This window comes from Taudactylus pleione, unplaced genomic scaffold (genome assembly GCF_031769625.1).
Source record: "Taudactylus pleione unplaced genomic scaffold, aTauple2 ptg000306l, whole genome shotgun sequence".
NCBI classification, from domain to species: Eukaryota; Metazoa; Chordata; class Amphibia; order Anura; family Myobatrachidae; genus Taudactylus; species Taudactylus pleione.
This window is the reverse complement of record NW_028284707.1, coordinates 5941240-5962620: the sequence shown is the minus strand read 5'-3', so window position 1 is coordinate 5962620 and position 21381 is coordinate 5941240. Positions and strand designations below refer to the sequence as shown.

At 45.8% G+C, this 21381-nt stretch overlaps 1 pseudogene; it reads left to right on the top strand.

Annotated features, from left to right (window-relative positions):
* The first annotated feature begins 1705 nt into the window (after positions 1 to 1705).
* On the top strand, positions 1706 to 1824 carry LOC148511465 (5S ribosomal RNA; annotated as a pseudogene).
* Positions 1825 to 21381: the final 19557 nt, after the last annotated feature.

Genomic DNA, 21381 nt, shown 5'->3' with positions numbered 1-21381 from the left:
CTTTGAAGTAGTGGGCACAGCCCCTATGGACAACAGCAGCACAACACAGCCAGCCCCTATGGACTTTGAAGTAGTGGACACAGCCCCTATGGACAACAGCAGCACAGCGCAGCACAGCACAGCACAGCACAACACTACTCTGCACTACACTACACTACACAGCCCAGCCAGCCCTCACTCCCACCCTCCCTCTTCACTGTCCACAGCCGTGTGAGAAAATGGCGCAGACGCGGGTACCTTATATAGGATCCAAAACCCGCGAGACCCGGAAGGCAGGATGATGACGTTTTGCCTCGATTTCAGATCCGAGTCAGGCGGGAAAAGTCGAGCCTGACTCGGATCGGCCTCGGATCGGGGGGGTCGGTGGGGTTCGGATTTCAGAAATCCTGAAATAAAATAAAATAAAGCAGTGCCAAAGGAGCTACCCCTTAATGTCAGATAGTGCATCACTAAAGCATTCTATTCCCCCAATGGGACCTCAATGCCCAGCATTATACTGCCACTGTTTTTCTCTTCACTTGAGTATTCCCCTGCAGGCTGGCCATACCACACTGGCATAATTCAGTACAGGGAGGGGGGAGGGTATGACATGCACTTTCGCCGGGCGCCATGGTTCCACGCTACTCCTCTGACAAAATATACCACACCCAATACTTTTGTTGTACTTTTTAATGTTGTGTTTGACTTTCAATAAAACCTCAAGAAAAATGGCAGCGTGCCTTGAGTAACAAGCAAACAACTAATCTACCATTCAAGTTAATATAAAACAATCCAGTCCACCCACATCTACAATATATTTATTATCAGGTGAAATCTTCCTTCTGCAGTGGGCATTCTGGATTAGACGTTTATAAAGCTGGGCATACACGTCCAGACAAAATGCCTGTCAGACCGACAGACATTTTATCTGGTAGCCTGCCAGCCGCAGATGTCAGCGGTATACACTGTGTATTAGCCCAACATCTGCGCTCCGCCCCCAGGGGAGGAGACATTTAGATGATCCTTCCATGGAAAGGAACACAGGAAATGTCTGTCTGTCGGCCATGGCATACACTGCCCGATGCGGCCGACAGTTTTGAAAAAACGGGGGGGGGGGGGTTGGTACTGCACAGAACCATATATTATTACGGCATTAATGTACAACCAACCATATATCATTTTGTATTTAGAGACTGTGACATAACATGTTGATGGTGGTGCTCCCAAATCCCAAAATATAAGATGTACCAAAATCAAAGAGCCAAGAAGGGCTAGTTGTTGGAGCACTCTTAAATCAAATTTAATAAAATTTAACCTTTATTAGTAATTATTAAAAAGCTGCGGATCTCCTCATTTTAATAGAATAAATGGATACAGCGAAATAAATATTCACAATAATTCCGGGTAATCGTGCTCCTATAAATTCTAGATTTATTCACATCATACAGGAGTTTTGTACCCGTGGTGATCCTGAAATCAACATAAACCAAATCACATGCAATCACTTATGTCCCTGCTATTATATACTTAGTCCCGTTCTGCTCCTAAATATTACCTACAACACCCAATATTCCCTGGTGGTCTCCCATCCAAGTACTAATCAGGCCCAATACTGTATAGCTTCCATGTCCATTGTTTAATCAAAGTGGACTTCTCATACAGAGTTAGTCCTACATAATGCCCTTAACTATATTACACCAGGACCCCTAATCTCCTGCTTATATAGTCCTACAACCATACCTTACTGAATATTCCCAATCTCGTCTGATCTTGGAAGCTATACAGTATTGGGCCTGATTCGTACTTGGATGGGAGACCACCAGGGAATATTGGGTGTTGTAGTTAATATTTAGGAGCAGAACGGGACCAAGGGCCTGATTCAGAACCGGACGCTATTTGCGGACGGTAGTTCCAAAAAGGGGCCGGCTATTTAAATAGAGCGCTCGCTCATTGCGGTTTGTTGACGCCTCTATGTCTGAGCGAGCAAACGAAAAATGTGCTCTCTATTTTGTAAAGATGCCCCTTTGCCATTCACATCACACGTCATCTCCGGTATTTATTTGATTAATCGGGTACATCGAAAGGCGTCTGAACTGCTCGCAGTGCTTGTGGTAGGTTTTTCTTACCGCTATCACTGTGAGCAGTTCAGGCTACAAGACAACCAAGTGACGTGGTCGATGACGCTCCTTTACTAATTATGCACTCCCATTAAACGCCCTTTTGACCGTTAGGCACGCCTGCGTTGGGATCTCCACTCCCCCGTTTTCAAGCACCTTCCCCTGTTACCACCCACAAACGGTACATTCTGTCAATCAAATTAGCAGCCCCTCGCTGTTTTGAGAGCGCACGATTTCCGACCACAATGACTGGTTTGCGCATGTGCATTACGACCCATACGCATGCGCAGTTGTGCGAACATCACTCATAGCGAACGAACGGCCGCTTACAAGCGGCTCTGAATCAGGCCCTAAGTGTATAATAGCATGGACATAAGTGATTACATGTGATTTGGTTTATGTTGATTTCAGGATCACTACGGGTACAAAACTCCTGTATGATGTGAATAAATCTAGAATTTATAGGAGCACGATTACCCGGAATTATTGTGAATATTTATTTAGCTGTATCCATTTATTCTATTAAAATGAGGAGATCCGCAGCTTTTTAATAATTACTAATAAAGGTTAAATTTAAATGATTTAAGAGTGCCCCAACAACTAGCCCTTCTTGGGTCTTTGATTTTTGTACTCATAAATATTAGGGATGTGCGCTGGACCATTTTTGCCGGATTTGCATTTGGTTCTAATTCGTCGTCCGGCTTTGGATTTGGATTTGCCAAACTGCGGTGACTGGCTTTGGCTTTGGCTTTTTATTACAAAACTTGACAAAAAAGCTAAAATCACATAAATTGGTCCTTTTTTTCTTCTTAGAGTATCATTAACCTCAATAACATTAATTTCCAGTAATTTACATTCAATTTAGAACACGTCACAGCTTATAGTATTGTTTTCAACATTATTGGCCAAAGGTTGCAGTGAGCTGACTGGTTACTAAGCGACAAAGCAGCGGCACAGACACCACAGTATAAAGCACATCTATGACACATTGCCACACAGCAGTGGCAGAAATGAAAAGTAGTGCACCCACCCAGTGGGGTACGGCCAGCAGAGTCACAGTACTTGTTTACATAGTGGGCTACAGCCCAAGGAGTCACAGTGCACAATCTTATTCACATTAGTGCCCCTGATTCACATTACACCATAAAGTAATGTCTCTTATTTATGTTACGACACACAGTAATGCCCCTTTTACACAATGCCCACAGTAGTGACCCTTTTACACAATGCCCATAGTAGTGACCCTTATACACAAAGCAAACAGTAGTAATGCCCCTTATACAATGCCCACAGTAGTAATGCCCCTTATACAATGCCCACAGTAGTTGTGCCACTTATACAATGCCCCCAGCAGTGGTGTCCCTTACACAATGGCCCCAGTAGTGGTGCCCCCTATGCAGTGCCCCCAGTAGTAGTATGCCCCCCAGTAGTATGCCCCCATTAGCATTCCCCCAGTAGTAGGCCCCCAGTAGTAGTATGCCCCCCCTTAGCAGGCCCCCAGTAGTAGTATGCCCCCCACTAGCAGGCCCCCAGTAGTAGTATGCCCCCCTTAGCAGGCCCCCAGTAGTAGTATGCCCCCCACTAACAGGCCTCCAGTAGTGGTAGTGCCCCCCATTAGCAGGCCCCCACTTAGTAGGCCCCCAGTAGTAGGTATGCCCCCCAGTAATGAAAAAAAAAAAAACTTACCTGAGTCCCCGCTCCCGCCGCCGTCCGCTCTGCTGTATCACGCACGGAGGGAGCCGGAAGACAGCTCATGAGTGAGCTCCAACCGGCTCCCTCCGTGCAGCAGCCAATGAGAGTCTGTGTGACTCTCATTGGCTGCTATTACAAACACACAGCTGCCGCTGGCGGATGTGTGTTTGTGTCTGTGTAGGGCAGATGCTATCACAGCGGTCTGCCCTACACTAGAGGAGCCCTGGTGTCAGATTCTCTCGCAAGAATCCGACATCAGGAGGCTGCGGCTCGGCCTTGAACGGGGATCCGAGTCAGGCAGGGAACACCCGAACAGCGTTCGGTTGGACTCGGATCCCCAATGTTCAGAGCGGTTCGGATTCCACAGAATCCGAACCGCTCATCTCTAATAAATATTGCATCGGATGGGCATGCTGGACAATCCGGTATGCATGACCGAGCAATATTTAACCCGCGGTCGCCCGCACACACACTACAATTATCGGGGCGATCTGCAGATATCGGGCGGATCACCCCGATAATTGTAGCGTGTATGGCCGCAATAAGTGGCAGCAACTTATTTTGCAGCTGGTAATTACTATAAAAGATCACTATAGTGGTATTTGCAGATACAAAGTTTCAGCAGCAAAGTACAGTGCTGATGAATTTGCTGGTGTTATATAAATATAGGTTAATAAATAATGCCAATATGAAGTTTTTTTTAAGAAACCTATTCAAATGAATGTAAGCAAACTAGGAGGGTAAACGCTAAAAAATAAAACAAAACTGTGTAATACAGCTGCAATCACTCTGGAAGGGAAGGGTGCTATACTATAGTTAAGTGCAATTTGGATTAGTACAACTGCTCAGTTCATGCCAAAACTCTAAATTCAGGTTTACGCCTGAGCTCTAGATTCAGTAATTGTCTATTGTGACTTAACTGTGTAATTAAGGATTAGTTCTATCTGTTCTTCTTGTCCAATTAACTTTTTAAGATTTTTACTGTTATGTAATTTCTACTTAACTAGTATTCCATGGATTACTTCATTACTTGTCTTATCTACTCATCTGTGACTAAACTGGTTTTACTGGAAAAAGTTCAAATAGTCTGTTTGGAAAGAAAGATGAGGATTTTTTTAGCCTGGATTTATCAAGTTTGAATGTAAAAAGGTAGCCATAGATAGCCCATCCTGCTGCTTGTCCTGAGTACAGATTGTGCAAAATATCTACACACAGAGGGGTAACTTACAGATGGGCCCAGCTAGTTTGTTGCTCATAGCACGCCATTCAGACCTCTGTGTCGCGCCATGGAACGTTATTTGATGGCTGTACTTTGGGGGACTGTGGTATTCTTCAACGAAGGATACGCTATGGCATGTAATACAGCGCTTAACTGCTGGGTGGCGAGTGCTCCACTGTTGTAATTTGTCCTGAATACCATACTGTTAAATTTTAATGGATATCACATTCACGCACTGTATTTGCATGTTCGCACAACCAATATTTCTAATATCACATAAGCTCTTAGAATGGGACGCAAATCAGTACACATACATAACTGTACAGTAGTGTAGTTGCTGTGTTGTTATGACAGTGTAACCGATACTGTAGATTAATGAGATGCACGCACAGCTTTCAGTGAGATGGGATGAATTATTCTCTATTGCTGGGGTACTGTGTGTACTAGTATAATATTTTGAAAGGAAGACACATTTTTTTATTATTAAAAACAGCAGCTGGTGGGTGGAGTGCACAAGGATGAGTCCGCTATGTGCGGTTCTTAATATAGCTGGCGTGTGGGCTAGAGGTAAGGTGATCGCCTTGCAAGAGCGCTTGTCCCATGTTCGAGCCCTGGATAACAATATATTTTTTTTGGCACTGTCAGTTCTATAGCAGACTTAGACACTATAGTGAAACTAGTAGTGGGCTGTTTAAAAGTGAGGTCTCTGTTTTACAAACTTTGCGTTTTAAGACGCACACTTGCGGCACTGTCGGCTCTGTCCCAGACACTATAGTGATTTCATGATTTTAGAAACTAGTAGCGGGCTCTGTTTAAAAGTGAGGTCTCTGTATTACAAACTGATTGTGCGTTTTAAATCGCACACCTGCTGCACTGTCGGCGCTGTCCCAGACTTGGACACTATAATGATTTCTTGACTTTAGAAACTAGTAGTGGGCTGTTTGAAAGTGGGGTCTCTCTATTACAAACTGACAGTGCATTTTAAGATGCAGATTTGTGGCACTGTCAGCACATCGGCGCTGTTCTGGATGCCAGCTCTAGGGGTTGCAATGGGATCTCTGGCGCATGCCCAGTGGAGCCGCTCCATACGCCAGGCACACTATGTTTTGGCGTATGGAGGATCAAAGTACTACGCATGCCTAGTAGGTCGGGAGTCACAAACAGTGCATCAGGTCCCTTCCCCCAAAGCAAGCAAGAGCCTTTCATTACCATAATAAAAGACGCTCTGTTAGTCATAAGCAGTCAGCTCAAGGTCTGCACTTGTGTCCTGAAAAGGCAAGGAATGGTGACCATTGCCAAGGACACCATACCCCATCTGCTAGGACAACTAATGTGCCACTATGAATGTGTCGGTCACTGCGGAACTGCAGAATACAGTGGTGCATAAAACCATCACTGAACCAGCAGTGAGCTGTTTGAAAGTGGGGTTTTAATCCGCACACTTGCGGCACTGCCGGCACATTGGCGTTGTGGTGGCTGCCAGCTCTGGGGGTTGCAATGGGTGCATGCCCAGTGTAGCCGCTCCATGCTCTAGTCGCGCTATGCTGTGGCATATGGAGGCTCATAGTACACATTGCCTGCTGTAGTTCACAGACATCACTTCACATACACAACAGGTGCAGCTCTTGATATAGATGACATGTGGGCTAGAGGTTAGGTGATCGCCTTGCTACAGTGCTTGTCCTGAGGGTTCAAGACCTGGAAAAGATTTTTTTTTATTTTATTTTTTTTTAATAACCAGTCCCGGACTGCTCAGCCAGTGCTGGTTCCTACAATGATGGGGAAAAAAATGAATAGGGTTCCGCCGTCATTTTGGAACCAGCACCTGGCTGCAGGGCCAGTCCTGGTTTTAAACATAGGGGAACCCCTACGCATTTTTCCCCCAATACATTTAAAACCAGGATCCAAACCAACCAGGGTGTAATGCCACAGCCAGGAGACCCTACCACCGGGGCTTCATGGCCAAAGCATTCGCACCCCAAGCCGGTCAGCCCAAGGCGGGGATCTCAGGGGAGATGGAAACCCTCCAAGAAGGACCCCTGGAGTGGTGGGTATGGGGGTAATAATGTTGTATATAGTTCAAAACTATTATAATTTACAGTGGAACTACAGGTGCCAGCATGCCTGCCCTTTGGCACTTGTGGAACTGCAAGTGCCAGCAGGTGGCCAGCACCCGTACCTCCACTGTAAATTAAATAGTTAAAAAAACACAGTACACATTGACCTTCTAAAGTAAAACTTTATTACACACCTACCTACAGTACCTCACTCACACATACTGTACTTACCTGCTGCAACTGGTCTGTCACCAGGTGCAGGATTTTTGCTATTCAATTACTGTAGGTGCAGGTTTTTTACTTTTTTGAGTGCTGGGAACTTTTTTTTCCTCGCACCTCCAGAGCAAGTGTGATTTGTTCTAAAATCGTAATTTTCAGGAAAAATCAGTGGGACCCTGGCGGAAGCCCCCCTGAGGATTAATTTAGCAATTGGAAGTTTCCAATTAGCTTAATTAGTCCTTAATTACTTACCTTCGCTAGCGCTGTCTTGTGCAACCTTCGGCGGAAGCTGCCCACTGTCCACAAGCAACCAACATGTAAAATATAAGCCCAAAACAAGCCCAAACCCATCAATAACAGCCCAATAAAAAATCCCAATTTATGGGGTGTCTCTTTGTCTTTACTCTCTACCTGTCTAACTTCCTTTACTCCCCCTTTCTTCACTAACCTATGTATTTTAACCAGAGCCGTAACTAGACTTTTTGGTGCCCTGTGCCAGAAAGAGCATTGGTGCCCCCCTCATTTTTCAAAGGGACATAATGCACCCAAAAAGGGCCATGGCTTCATGGGGAAGGTCCAGGGAAGAGATAGGATAGGCCAGGAGATGCTGGGGATGAAATAAGAGGAGAAAAAAGAGGGGTGTTTAACCCCCTATTGTTCCTCAGGACACTGAATTATACTTGCAACAATATATGAAAACTATATGGTAATAGGAATTCAGAGATAGTAGTTTCAATGCATTTGCAAATACATGGTAATCTGCTAGGCCACATCACGGCTTCTCTGTCACTAGCAGTCCCTAACACTAAGGGGTTCACGTCCGGGGCGCAGAGCACCCCAAATAACGGCCAGCCCAAGACCCCGCCAGGGCATCACACGAAAAATGGAAAAAGAGTGACAGTGAAGTGTAAAGTATAGATGTGTAAGACTAATCAATAAGTGTTGAAAAAGGGTTTAAAATATATGTGAAAAATTACATGAATAAAAGACAAACATTAAAGGTGATGTGAAAAGTAACTATGTGTATTAAGTGGTGATGCCATGAAGGTTCCCAGCCAGAGCAGTCTCAGTGGCCCTATGCCCAAACGCTTACCCCAAATGTAAAATATACCAATTATCTGCCTCATAATAAAGGCTCATATATATTTTGACAAATGTAAGGCCTCATGATAGACACGTACATAAATGCATCCAAATTAAGAGCCAACTTACCTGGGAGTCCCACCTGGGAACTCCAACTAGCACTGCTAGAACCAGCATGCCCTCCTACTGCTGGCTCATTCATGCATCTCATAACAACAAACCAAAAATGGCAGCTGCTCAATCAATATGGCAGTATTATTCAGGTGCATGAAAGGAAGGGGTCATACCAAAACAGCGCCCCCTGACCCTAGCTACGGCCCTGATTTTAACTCCCCATCCTTGTTACCCATCTCATTTCCCTCACCAAGCAACTTGAAAAAAAAAACAGGCCCAAACGTGCAGCAACCTCTGTGCAGTGTGAAAGGGCCAGGTTGAAATAAGCTGGGTCAAGCGATGCAGCATTTCAACCCTGGTCACGAGAAGGGTTGAATGCGTGATGCAGTGTGAACAGGTAACCCAGGTTGATGCGACCTGGGTCCCATTCACAGCATAGAAAGAGCCGATGCTTGGAGGTGAGATCCAAGCGCTGGCTCATCACGTGATGCAGATGATGCCATCGACCCGGCATTAGTTTCTGTAAGGGGTCTCAGCCAGGTCGCACCCGGGATGGGCGCATGAACATAATCCCGGGTGCGACCCACTATTCAGATGTAAAAAAAGGTATTACAGCCTGCCACTCTAGTGCAGGGGTAGGCAACTTTTTTGCTATCAGTGTGCCAGATAAAATACAGATGTGTCCAGGGGCATATTTATAATGGGTGCAGGGTGTGCGGGGCACACGGGCCCCTGGGTACAGGAAGGCCCACACCACACACCTTGCACCCATAATATTTACCTCTCCGGAGTCCCACGGCTCTGGTGTCTGCGCCTGTAAAAACGGCTGAAAATGGCTGCCATGGCCATTTTCCCGGTGACCGGTGTATGCGATATAGACTCTGGGCACTCTCTAGTGCCCAGAGTTTATAAGTGTGGCGCTGGCCGTGCAGCGCTCAGAGTGCAGCCAGCCGCTGGACGGAGAGGAGGGGGCCCGTGTCGGAGACTGCACATGGGCCCCCTCCTCCCTAGAAACGCCCCTGGATGTGTCTATATACATTTATCCTCCGTACGCTACAAAACACGTTACACAACATCAGACTCCTCCAGTTGTGCATTATGTGCCAGCAGACCACTTCCAGATGCCCCTTATATGCTATAACACTCAAAATGGAAGTTGCTCACATCACTTTATAAGCCCACCAGGACTGCATGTAAGTAAGGGGTTAGTCTAGACAAGAAAAAACAGACCGATTCCCCCAGCACACTGCACAACGGCCAACCAGATACATGATAATGTAATGCAGAGATCTTAGTTGCATCCATTTGCAAATATATGGTAAGCCACCAGCCACGGCAAGGCGACTCTGTTCTGGTGGTCCCTACGCTACATGATAATAACACCTACTTTGGGTCATATATTTATGTATTTTTAAATTGAGAGCTAATATACCTGGAGGACCCCAAGTTCCTCCAAAATGGCACTACAAAGATCAGCATATCCTCCAACCCGCCTATTTGCAGTGTGCTGAGGGATCGGTTTGTGTTCTTCTACATGTCCATTGTATGTCTTTAGACTTCTCTGCCTGCTTATTATGGGCCCCATTTACAAACGAAACCAAATACCAGCGGCAATTTTCGTTTAGTATCACTGTGATACAAACGAAAATTCCACTGGTATTTAGTAATACTTAGTTACTTACCCCTCCAGCAAGGTCCCGCGAAGTTGAAGTCCTCCGCTGGGCTGCTGGTAGCCTAACGCTGCCAGCGACGGGGCTCCAGTGTTATGCGCATGCACGATGGCTCCTTCCTCCCTCCCTCCCTCTCTCTTACCTGACTGAGCGGTGGCTGGCCGGTGCGGACAGTTAGGGCCTGTGCTTTATAGTAGGAGGAGGAGGTGTGATGTGTGGAGCTTTAACTTAAAGGCCGCACATTACACCTCCTCCTCCAATACGGTGCAGGGGCTGTGCAGCCTATTGCCCCTGACCGTCCCCGCCCAACCGCCACTCCTTTCACATGTTTGTGGTGGGTGGGGAGACTCCCCCTCATTCCCCCCCTTCTGATGCCCATGCACACGGGTATAACATAGAACTCTGGAGCACAGAGCAAGCATATACCATAATGCCGCATACAGTCCTAACAAGCACCCCATGTCCCTTAGACCTCCCAACACTTCTTCAGACATGTAATATTATATATATATATAGAGAGTTAGAAAGAGATACATCAAATTGAAAAGTAATTAAGTAGAAAATAGCTGAAAAATATTTTAATAAAATAAAACATTTTTAGAAATCTTAAAAGTACACAAAAATGCTTCATTCAATGAAAAAAATATAGTTTTTATTTTTAAATGAGGTTTCATGTCAGGGACCCCAAATATGTATCCCTGTTTGACTCAGACTACGACTGATAAATGTATAACCCTGACTAGTACTAGACTAGGGTCAATACCGCGTTTGCGGAGATCCCCAAGTACTCATGTAGTGAGGACAGAGCCTAATATAATACACACAATAATATTCTATCACTCTGTCCTTTATACCATACACTTGGCTCATATTGGGCCGGGTGGAATGGCAGGAAATGCTGGTCTGAGGGCCTGATTCATTGTCGATCACAATTGCGATTACGCAACAATCGGCCGATTGTTGCATTCTGCACATGCGTATGCATCGCAGTGTGCGTGTACGCGAACTGGCCACAGCAATCGCGACTGCGATGGCAGTGACCGCGCCGACCCATCGCAGAGTGATTGACAGGAACTACATTTGTGTGAGGTGACGGAGAGGGGGGTGGTTGTCAAAACTCAGGCGTGCCAGTGCGTTTGAATGCCGTTGCATGGGCGTGCATAAATTATCCACTGCGACGCCTAATTACACATAGCGTGCGCTGAAGTTAGCAATTCCTGAGTAAGGTCAGAGCTTGTGCAAGTGTGCGTGAGGCTGTGATGGTACTCTATTGTACCGATGGTTTTGCAGTCTTGCTAAGGATTACAGATGTGTGTAAGATAACGTGAGCGTCCTTAAGTAGTGCTGTGATGGCATAGCGATTGCAGGGGATTAGCATACTATCGTAGTGAGACTGCGTGCATAATCGCTATTGCAATCACAGTTGCGATCCGTAATGAATCAGGCTCTGAGTTTCAACTTAGAATTGATCCTTTTATCAACTTTTCCACTCCCCACAGTAATGTCATAATGACTGGGCCTGGATCAAAGGCAAAAGCTGGTTTTGCCTTTAACATGCTTGCTGCTTTAAAAAATACGGGAATACTCTATTACTTTTAGCCCATTGAGCGTTTTTTTTTTAGCAAATTACACCTGCGTCGCTTGCTGCATATGCAACAAAAGTACTTACCAGCTTTTCAGAGTTGTGTGCATCGAGGCTTCTCACTTGCAGCTGGGTTGGCGGTACTTGGTGGTATGGGGGCAGTTGTACATAGAATAATTTTTCCGTGGTCATTTCTTGAGTGTGTACAGAGCTGTGTCCTATTCCGAGCTGTGTTTATACAGCGCACACACCAACTGTCAGCGCACGTTTCTCTGTGCGGACTTTCTCAAGACGTTTTGCTGGACCAATAATATGGCAGTTGAATGACTCCGCTGCAGGGGCCATTTATATTTAACCTATAGCTCCATCAACAGCCCCACTTGGCCTTCCCAATGGTATACATAGATCCGAAAAGAGCCTATCAGTTATACAGCCCCTTTTCCCCAGTCATGCTAGGAAAAATCTCTAAATCCTGGAGCCTATTCCTGGGAATACTTTTATATTGATATTTTGTCCATTTTGGAGTTGTGATCTGTAAGTACTAATGATGTCAATCTGTCAATGTGAATAAAAGGGAATCTTAATTATATAATTAGCCTAATTAGCTTGATAATTGTACACACAGCTCCGCAATTAAATAGCAGTAATCTCTACACAGTCCCAAATCAGCTCAGTACATATTTCATCACCTTATTTTTGACATATATAGAATATTTTTCTAAATAATCTACAGATACTGAGTCAGCAGATGTATAAATGTGCCAGAGAGTCAACTCAGTACATAATTCATCACCTCAATAAAGGCATGTATATATTATATTACTGAATTTTGTACAGATACCTTAACAGCAGATATATATATATATATATATATATAATATATATATAATTAGGCTAATTAAATAATTAAGATTCCCTTTTTTTCGCATTGACAGATTGATTCTGGGTATTTATAACGTTACAACTGGGCTTGGATCCCAGATTAGTGATTTTGTCACATGTGATTTACGTGTTAAATGTGTATTGTGTGTTTTTGTATATGTATTATTAACCTGTATTTAATTAAGTAATCGATTGAAAGCTAATTTTTCAACTAAATTTAATATAACAAAGCTGTACCCCCACTCAAGAGTCTTCTTCTCTTTCTGCCTATTATTAAACTTTATATTGACTCTGGGGAGCACCACCAACGCAACTACTAGTCCACAATTTGTGGTTACTTTACTGACCAAGTTGGTTCTAATATTTTGAAACAGTTACCAACTGCGATTTTTTGATCTCAGTGGGGTATTATATATATTAGTCCTGTGCGATTTTTTGATCTCAGTGGGGTATTATATATATTAGTCCTGTGCGATTTTTTGATCTCAGTGGGGTATTATATATATTAGTCCTGTGCGATTTTTTGATCTCAGTGTGGTATTATATACATTAGTCCTGTGCGATTTTTTGATCTCAGTGTGGTATTATATACATTAGTCCTGTGCGATTTTTTGATCTCAGTGTGGTATTATATATATTAGTCCTGTGCGATTTTTTGATCTCAGTGTGGTATTATATATATTAGTCCTGTGCGATTTCCAAACCCCTCCTTCTTTTTTTTCTCATATTGCTAATCCAGGGTCATCAGCTGTCAGCATTTCTAATGAACCTTTTGTTTGCTATTGCTTACGGTTACAGCTGTGTAAATAGGTCTGTAACATGTCTGCAAACAATTTTGAGCTCTATTTGTCAAGGTTAAAGGAAGCCCTGTCAAAAACCGGCTGTCATTTTTGGCACTGAGAACATGGTTTATTGATTACTCCTGCAAGCTCCGCCTACTACCCTTGTTTTACTGAAAATATTTCCAGCATCTGTATATTAAAACTAGGCCACGCTAGCAGATCCTCATACATCATTTAACCATAGCCCACCAATTGGTCAGGAACAGAACATCCAGGGGTATATTTACAAAAGTGTGGGGTTTTTAGAAATGGAGCTGTTGCCTATAGCAACCAATCAGAATCTAGCTTTTATCTTCTAGAAGGTGCTAGATAAATGGAAAGCAGAATCTGACTGGTTGCTATAGGCAACAACTCCACTTCTAAAAACCTGTAGCTACAAGTTCCAGTGAAAAATTGGTCACTTTGAATATTTAGGGCTCTATTTACTACAATCCGCATATTGAATGCGGATTGTAGTGTGATATTACCGAGTGAATTCGCATTGCGAATTCAGGCAATATCACAGGGATTTACTATAAATCCCTTGCAGGGACAGAGCTTGCGATAAAGCTCTGTCCCTGCGGATCCCATCCACACTCTAGACGCGGTATTTTCGGAAAAAATACCACGACTAAGAGCCCGCGCATGCGCCGACCCACCGTCGCTGCTACCCCCACCAATGCTAAGCCCCGCCCCCCGCGATAGCGGACCCCCGTTAGAGCAGAGTGGGAGCCCGGTAACCGGGGGAGACCCTGGATAACTCCACCTCCAGGTGGCGTTATTATCACAGGGCTTCCCCCGGTATTTTTTAACAAGTTATTTTTAGTAACTATGGTCGGATCACATTTCCCATTACAATTATGGGAAATGCAATCTGCTTTACTAAAAATAAGTGATACTAGGGGTTGGAGTAGAATTTTACTAATTCTACCCCAATTGCCCTGTAATAACTACAGGTGATACTAAAGTAATGTGAAAAGGGTGTGAAAACACCCTTTTTCACTTTATTTTAGTAAAAATAATGTTAATAAATAGAGCCCCTAGGGAACTGCCCTTTTCATGGTCCCTAAAGTGGCTAAAGGACTGGTATGGTTGCTGTATGGATTGGTGGGGAGGGGGGGCACCAATGGCCATTGTCGCACAAAGCACCAAAATGTCTAGTAGCGGCACTGTAAAAACCATAATATTATGTGGGGAATGTTATGTTCTTGTGGAATTGGCTAATATACTTTAGGGACTGGTGTGTGTAAAGATTTAATATACTAGGGGTCGTATTCAATTTGAGGCGAAATGTCGGAATCGGCGATAAATTATCTCAGATGACATCATTTTCGCCTATTTCAATTATTCCCTGGTGCGAAAAGTCAATGTAAAAAAATGGGGATAAGTTTTCACAAGCCTTTTGCTGGTGAAATAAAGTGCAGAATTGGGGTTTAGGGGGTGCAGGCTTAAAAAATAGCCTGCACCCCTGGGAATGTCCTCTAAAATAGATCTGTGTAAAAAAATAAAAATCGGGACACCCCAAAAAATTTCCTTTAAATTTGGGGTAAAAAAAAAAAATTACAGGGGTTCCCTTATATGCGGCAGGTGTTTTCTTCATTGCCGAAATAGCGGCAGGTGCATTTTTAAAGAATTTTTAAAAATCATTTTAGGGACTTTAAAATATGCTTGCACCCATTTTCATGTACCCCAAATTTGATGGAATAAGTTATTAAAAAAATAAATAAATAAACCTAAGTGCTATTCTTCACCACTTCTTCAATAGCCGCATTTAAGCGCCTACTGCGGCTATTACAATCCCCAAATTCCTTAAGCAGGCTAAAATGGGGGTACCCATAGTGAACCCCCATGTCTGGACATCTTTAGGGGGGACACAGGGACATTTCCCGAAAATTTAGGTATTTTTTGCGATACTTACCTTTCCGCGCCCGATAATATATCCCCGGAAACCCGCCGATGTGGAGCGAAATGACCAGCACGGACTTTTCGCTCCCTAATTGAATATGGCCCTGTGTGTATAAAAGACACCCAACTGCACACTCCTTACTGCCAGATATCCCACCTGCCACACTCACATTCCTTACTGCCAAAAACCTCATCTGCCACACTCACACTCCTTACTGCCAGACACCCACCTGCCACACTCACACTCCATACTGCCAGATTTCCCACCTGCCACACTCACACTCCTTACTGCCAGATATCCCACCTGCCACACTCACACTCCTTACTGCCAGACACCTCATCTGCCACACTCACACTCCTTACTGCCAGATATCCCACCTGCCACACTCACACTCCATACTGCCAGATATCCCACCTGCCACACTCACACTCCTTACTGCCAGACACCCACCTGCCACTCTCACACTCCATACTGCCAGATATCCCACCTGCCACACTCACACTCCTTGCTGCCAGACACCTCATCTGCCACAGTCACACTCCATACTGCCAGATATCCCACCTGCCACACTCACACTCCTTACTGCCAGACACCCACCTGCCACTCTCACACTCCATACTGCCAGACACCCACCTGACACTCTCACACTCTTTACTGCCAGACACCTCATCTGCCACAGTCACACTCCAGACTGCCAGATATCCCACCTGCCACGCTCACACTCCCTACTGCCAGACATCTCATCAGCCACACTCACACTCCTTACTGCCAGACACCTCATCTGCCACACTCAACCTCCTTACTGCCAGACACCTCATCTGCCACACTCACACTCCTTACTGCCAGATATCCCATCTGCCACACTCACACTCCTTACTGCCAGATACCTCATCGGCCACACTCACACTCCTTACTGCCAGATATCCCACCTGCCACACTCACACTCCTTACTGCCAGACACCTTATCTGCCACACTCACACTCCTTACTGCCAGACACCCACCTGCCACACTCACACTCCTTACTGCCAGATACCTCACCTGCCACACTCACACTCCTTACTGCCAGATATCCCACCTGCCACACTCACACTCCTTAGTGCCAGATATCCCACCTGCCACACTCACACTCCTTAGTGCCAGATATCCCACCTGCCACACTCACATTCCTTACTGCTAGAAATCCCATTGGCCACACTCACAATCCTTACTGCCAGATATGCCACTTGCCATACTCACACTCCTTACTGCCGGACACCTCATCTGCACACTCCCACTCCTTACTGAGAGACACCCACCTGCCACACTCACACTCCTTGCTGCCAGATATGCCACCTGCCCCCAAACACTTCTTACAGCCAGATATCCCACTTGCCACACTCACACTCCATACTGCCAGACACCTCATCTGCACACTCCCACTCCTTACTGAGAGACACCCACCTGCCACACTCACACTCCTTGCTGCCAGATATCCCACCTGCCACACTCACACTCCTTACAACCAGACACCCACCTGCCACACTCACACTCCATACTGCCAGATTTCCCACCTGCCACACTCACACTCGTTACTGCCAGATATTCCACCTGCCACACTCACACTCCTTACTGCCAGACACCCACCTGCCACGCTCACACTCCCTACTGCCAGACACCTCATCAGCCACACTCACACTCCTTACTGCCAGACACCTCATCTGCCACACTCAACCTCCTTACTGCCAGACACCTCATCTGCCACACTCACACTCCTTACAGCCAGATATCCCATCTGCCACACTCACACTCCTTACTGCCAGACACCTCATCGGCCACACTCACACTCCTTACTGCCAGACACCCACCTGCCACACTCACACTCCTTACTGCCAGATACCTCACCTGCCACACTCACACTCCTTACTGCCAGATATCCCTCCTGCCACACTCACACTCCTTACTGCCAGACACTTCATCTGCTATGCTCACACTCCTTACTGCCAGACACCTCATCTGCCACACTCACACTCCTTACTGCCAGATACCTCACCTGCCACACTCACACTCCTTACTGCCAGATATCCCCACCTGCCACACTCACAGTCCTTAGTGCCAGATATCCCACCTGCCACACTCACATTACTTACTGCTAGAAATCCCATTGGCCACACTCACAATCCTTACTGCCAGATATGCCACTTGCCACACTCACACTCCTTACTGCCGGACACCTCATCTGCACACTCCCACTCCTTACTGAGAGACACCCACCTGCCACACTCACACTCCTTGCTGCCAGATATGCCACCTGCCCCCAAACACTTCTTACAGCCAGATATCCCACTTGCCACACTCACACTCCATACTGCCAGACACCTCATCTGCACACTCCCACTCCTTACTGAGAGACACCCACCTGCCACACTCACACTCCTTGCTGCCAGATATCCCACCTGCCACACTCACACTCCTTACAACCAGACACCCACCTGCCACACTCACACTCCATACTGCCAGATTTCCCACCTGCCACACTCACACTCGTTACTGCCAGATATCCCACCTGCCACACTCACACTCCTTACTGCCAGACACCCACCTGCCATGCTCACACTCCCTACTGCCAGACACCTCATCAGCCACACTCACACTCCTTACTGCCAGACACCTCATCTGCCACACTCAACCTCCTTACTGCCAGACACCTCATCTGCCACACTCAACCTCCTTACTGCCAGACACCTCATCTGCCACACTCACACTCCTTACAGCCAGATATCCCATCTGCCACACTCACACTCCTTACTGCCAGACACGTCATCGGCCACACTCACACTCCTTACTGCCAGACACCCACCTGCCACACTCACACTCCTTACTGCCAGATATCCCACCTGCCACACTCACACTCCTTACTGCCAGACACTTCATCTGCTACGCTCACACTCCTTACTGCCAGACACCTCATCTGCCACACTCACACTCCTTACTGCCAGACACCTCATCTGCCACACTCACACTCCTTACTGCCAGACAGTTCATCTGCCACACTCACACACCTTACTGCCAGACACCTCATCCGCCACACACACATCTTACTGCCAGATACCTCATCTGCCACATTCACATCTTACTGCCAGATACCTCATCTGCCACACTCACACTGCTTACTTCCAGACACCTCATCTGCCACACTCACACTCCTTACTGCCAGACACCTCATCCGCCACACACACATCTTACTGCCAAATACCTCAACTGCCACACTCACACTGCTTACTGCCAGACACCTCATCTGCCACACTCACACTCCTTACTGCCAGACACCTCATCTGCCACACTCACACTGCTTACTGCCAGACACCTCATCTGCCACACTCACACTGCTTACTGCCAGACACCTCAATTGCCACAATCACACACCTTACTGCCACACACACATCTTACTGCCAGATACCTCATCTGCCACACTCACACTGCTTACTGCCAGATACCTCATCTGCCACACTCACACTGCTTACTGCCAGATACCTCATCTGCCACACTCACATACCTTACTGCCAGACACCTCATCCGCCACACACACATCTTACTGCCAGATACCTCATCTGCCACACTCACACTGCTTACTGCCAGACACCTCATCTGCCACACTCACACTCCTTACTGCAGGGCCGAAACTAAGATATCTGTCACCCAGTGCAAGGTAGCGATTTTGCGCCCCCTCCCTTCCTGTACCTGGATTTTGTCCTTGCTCCTCCACACGGCAGTGCACTAGTCAAACGTCCCTGGTATAGTGACTTACATTATTCCACACACCATAATGCCCATTAAACATTATGCCACACACTGTAATGCCTATTACCAAAGTGGCACTTACATATTTGCACAACACCATTTTTATGCCCCACAGTAAGGCTCCTAATTACTTTAAAATTACCTGCTCGTTGTCAGGGGTTCCATGCTCGTTGCCAGGGGGTTTATGGTCGTTGCCAGGGGGTTTCACGGGAGAAGATGCAGCTTTCAGCATCTTCTCCCGGCACTTACGCTGGCCTAACAGACACTAGAGGTCCAGTAAGGACCTCTAGCATCTGTCTCCTCCTTGCCCGCGACCATTTTTGGATGGCCGTTTTCTGACTCTCCAACCCCCAAGCCATGTGAGTCATCCCTTTTTCACTCCCTGCATTCCGGCACCCGGTGCACATGCACCTCTAGCCCCCCCCTAGTTGCGGCCCTGCTTACTGCCAGACACCTCATCTGCCACACTCACACTCCTTACTGCCAGACACCTACCTGCCACACACACTCCTTTCTGCCAGACACCTCATCTGCCACACTCACTCCTTACTGCCAGACACCTACCTGCCACACTCGCTGCCCCAGCTGCTAGACACCCTTCTGTCACATTCACTTACCATTCTGCCAGATACCCCACATGCCACACTTGCCCTCCTTACTGCTAGACACATCATCTACCAGACTCTCGTTCCTTACTGCCAGACACCCCACATGCCACCCTCACACTCTTTAGCAGTAGCAGCTCCTACCCTCTTGCATGAGGTGGGCTGCCACCAGGGACAGATCTAGATTTTTCTTATAGTGGGGGTGGATTAGAATTAATCCTGACTCCTCCCCTCTTTACATATTACTCCTCCCACTTCCAGTCCTGGCTTCTCCAATTGAATCTTTTGAGACCATAAGGCAAATCAATCAATGAAATATGTGCCCGCAGGCACACAGGCAGCCATTGCATAATTTCTGATGTCATAGCAAAATTCAGCTAGAACACGAATGAATGATGGAACTTTTTGCAACTGCGATGTGGCTTCCATGTGTCATTATACGAGCATGCATTTAATTTTTTTTTAATAACTCTCCCCAAGTTTTTACTTTGACAAGGTCTCTTTGCTGGGGTTGCAGCATTGTCTATATTCAACCACTATTCGACAAATACACTAACTAGTGTCAGACCCATGGCCAATAGTGTTCCAAGCTTGCCATAAAATACATCATTTAAAACTAGGGATGTGCGCCGACCCTTGTATTTTAGTTTTGGATCTGTATCTCTTTCAAGGTTTTGGATCTGGATTTGGTTTTACAAAACCACCCTTGCGTGTTTTGGTTTTGGATCTGTGTTTTTTTTTCAAAAAAATTATTTAAAAAGTATTATTAACCTTAATAACAATGATTTTCAGGCATTTCCATGAATTTTTAAGCACCTCACAGCTCACAATATTGATCTCACTATTTTTCACTAATATAGGCCAAAGGCTGCAGCGAGCTGGCTGGCTAAAGTAAGTGACAGAGCAGCGGCACAAACACGCAGCAGTTTAAAAAAATATAGGACATCTATGAAACATTGCCACACAGCAGTGGCAGACAGGATGGCAGTTTAATAAACTATAATAATGTCAGTCGGCAATGCCCCAAAATGTGCAAAATGTAAAGAAAAGAGGTGCAAGATGGAATTGTCCCTCCCACCCACTCTTATGTGGGATATTAAAAAGGACATGCACAGTTTAACAAACCAAGCACTTTAGAGACAAGGGGCTCTATTTATTAACATTATTTTTACTAAAATAAAGTGAAAAAGGGTGTTTTCACACCCTTTTCACATTATTTTAGTTTCACCTGTAGTTATTACAGGGCAATTGGAGTAGTATTAGTAAAATTCTACTCCAACCCCTAGTATCACTTATTTTTAGTAAAGCAGATCGCATTTCCCATAACTGTAATGGGAAATGTGATCCGACCAGAGTTACTAAAAATAAATTGTAAAAAAATACCGGGGGAAGCCCTGTGATAATAACGCCACCTGGAGGTGGCGTTATCCAGGGTCTCCCCCGGTTACCGGGCTCCCACTCTGCTCTAATGGGGAGAGCAGAGGCGGGAGCCGGTACCAGTAATCAGCTATGTGGTCTAAACAGACCGCAAGCTGATTGCTGTAAAAAAAAAAAAAAAAAAAATTAAAAATTTTTTTTTTACTTACCTGAATCCAGGGACCGGTGATCGGGCCTCCGGTGATGGCTCCTCTTCGGTCAGCTGGTCTCCCATAGTGCA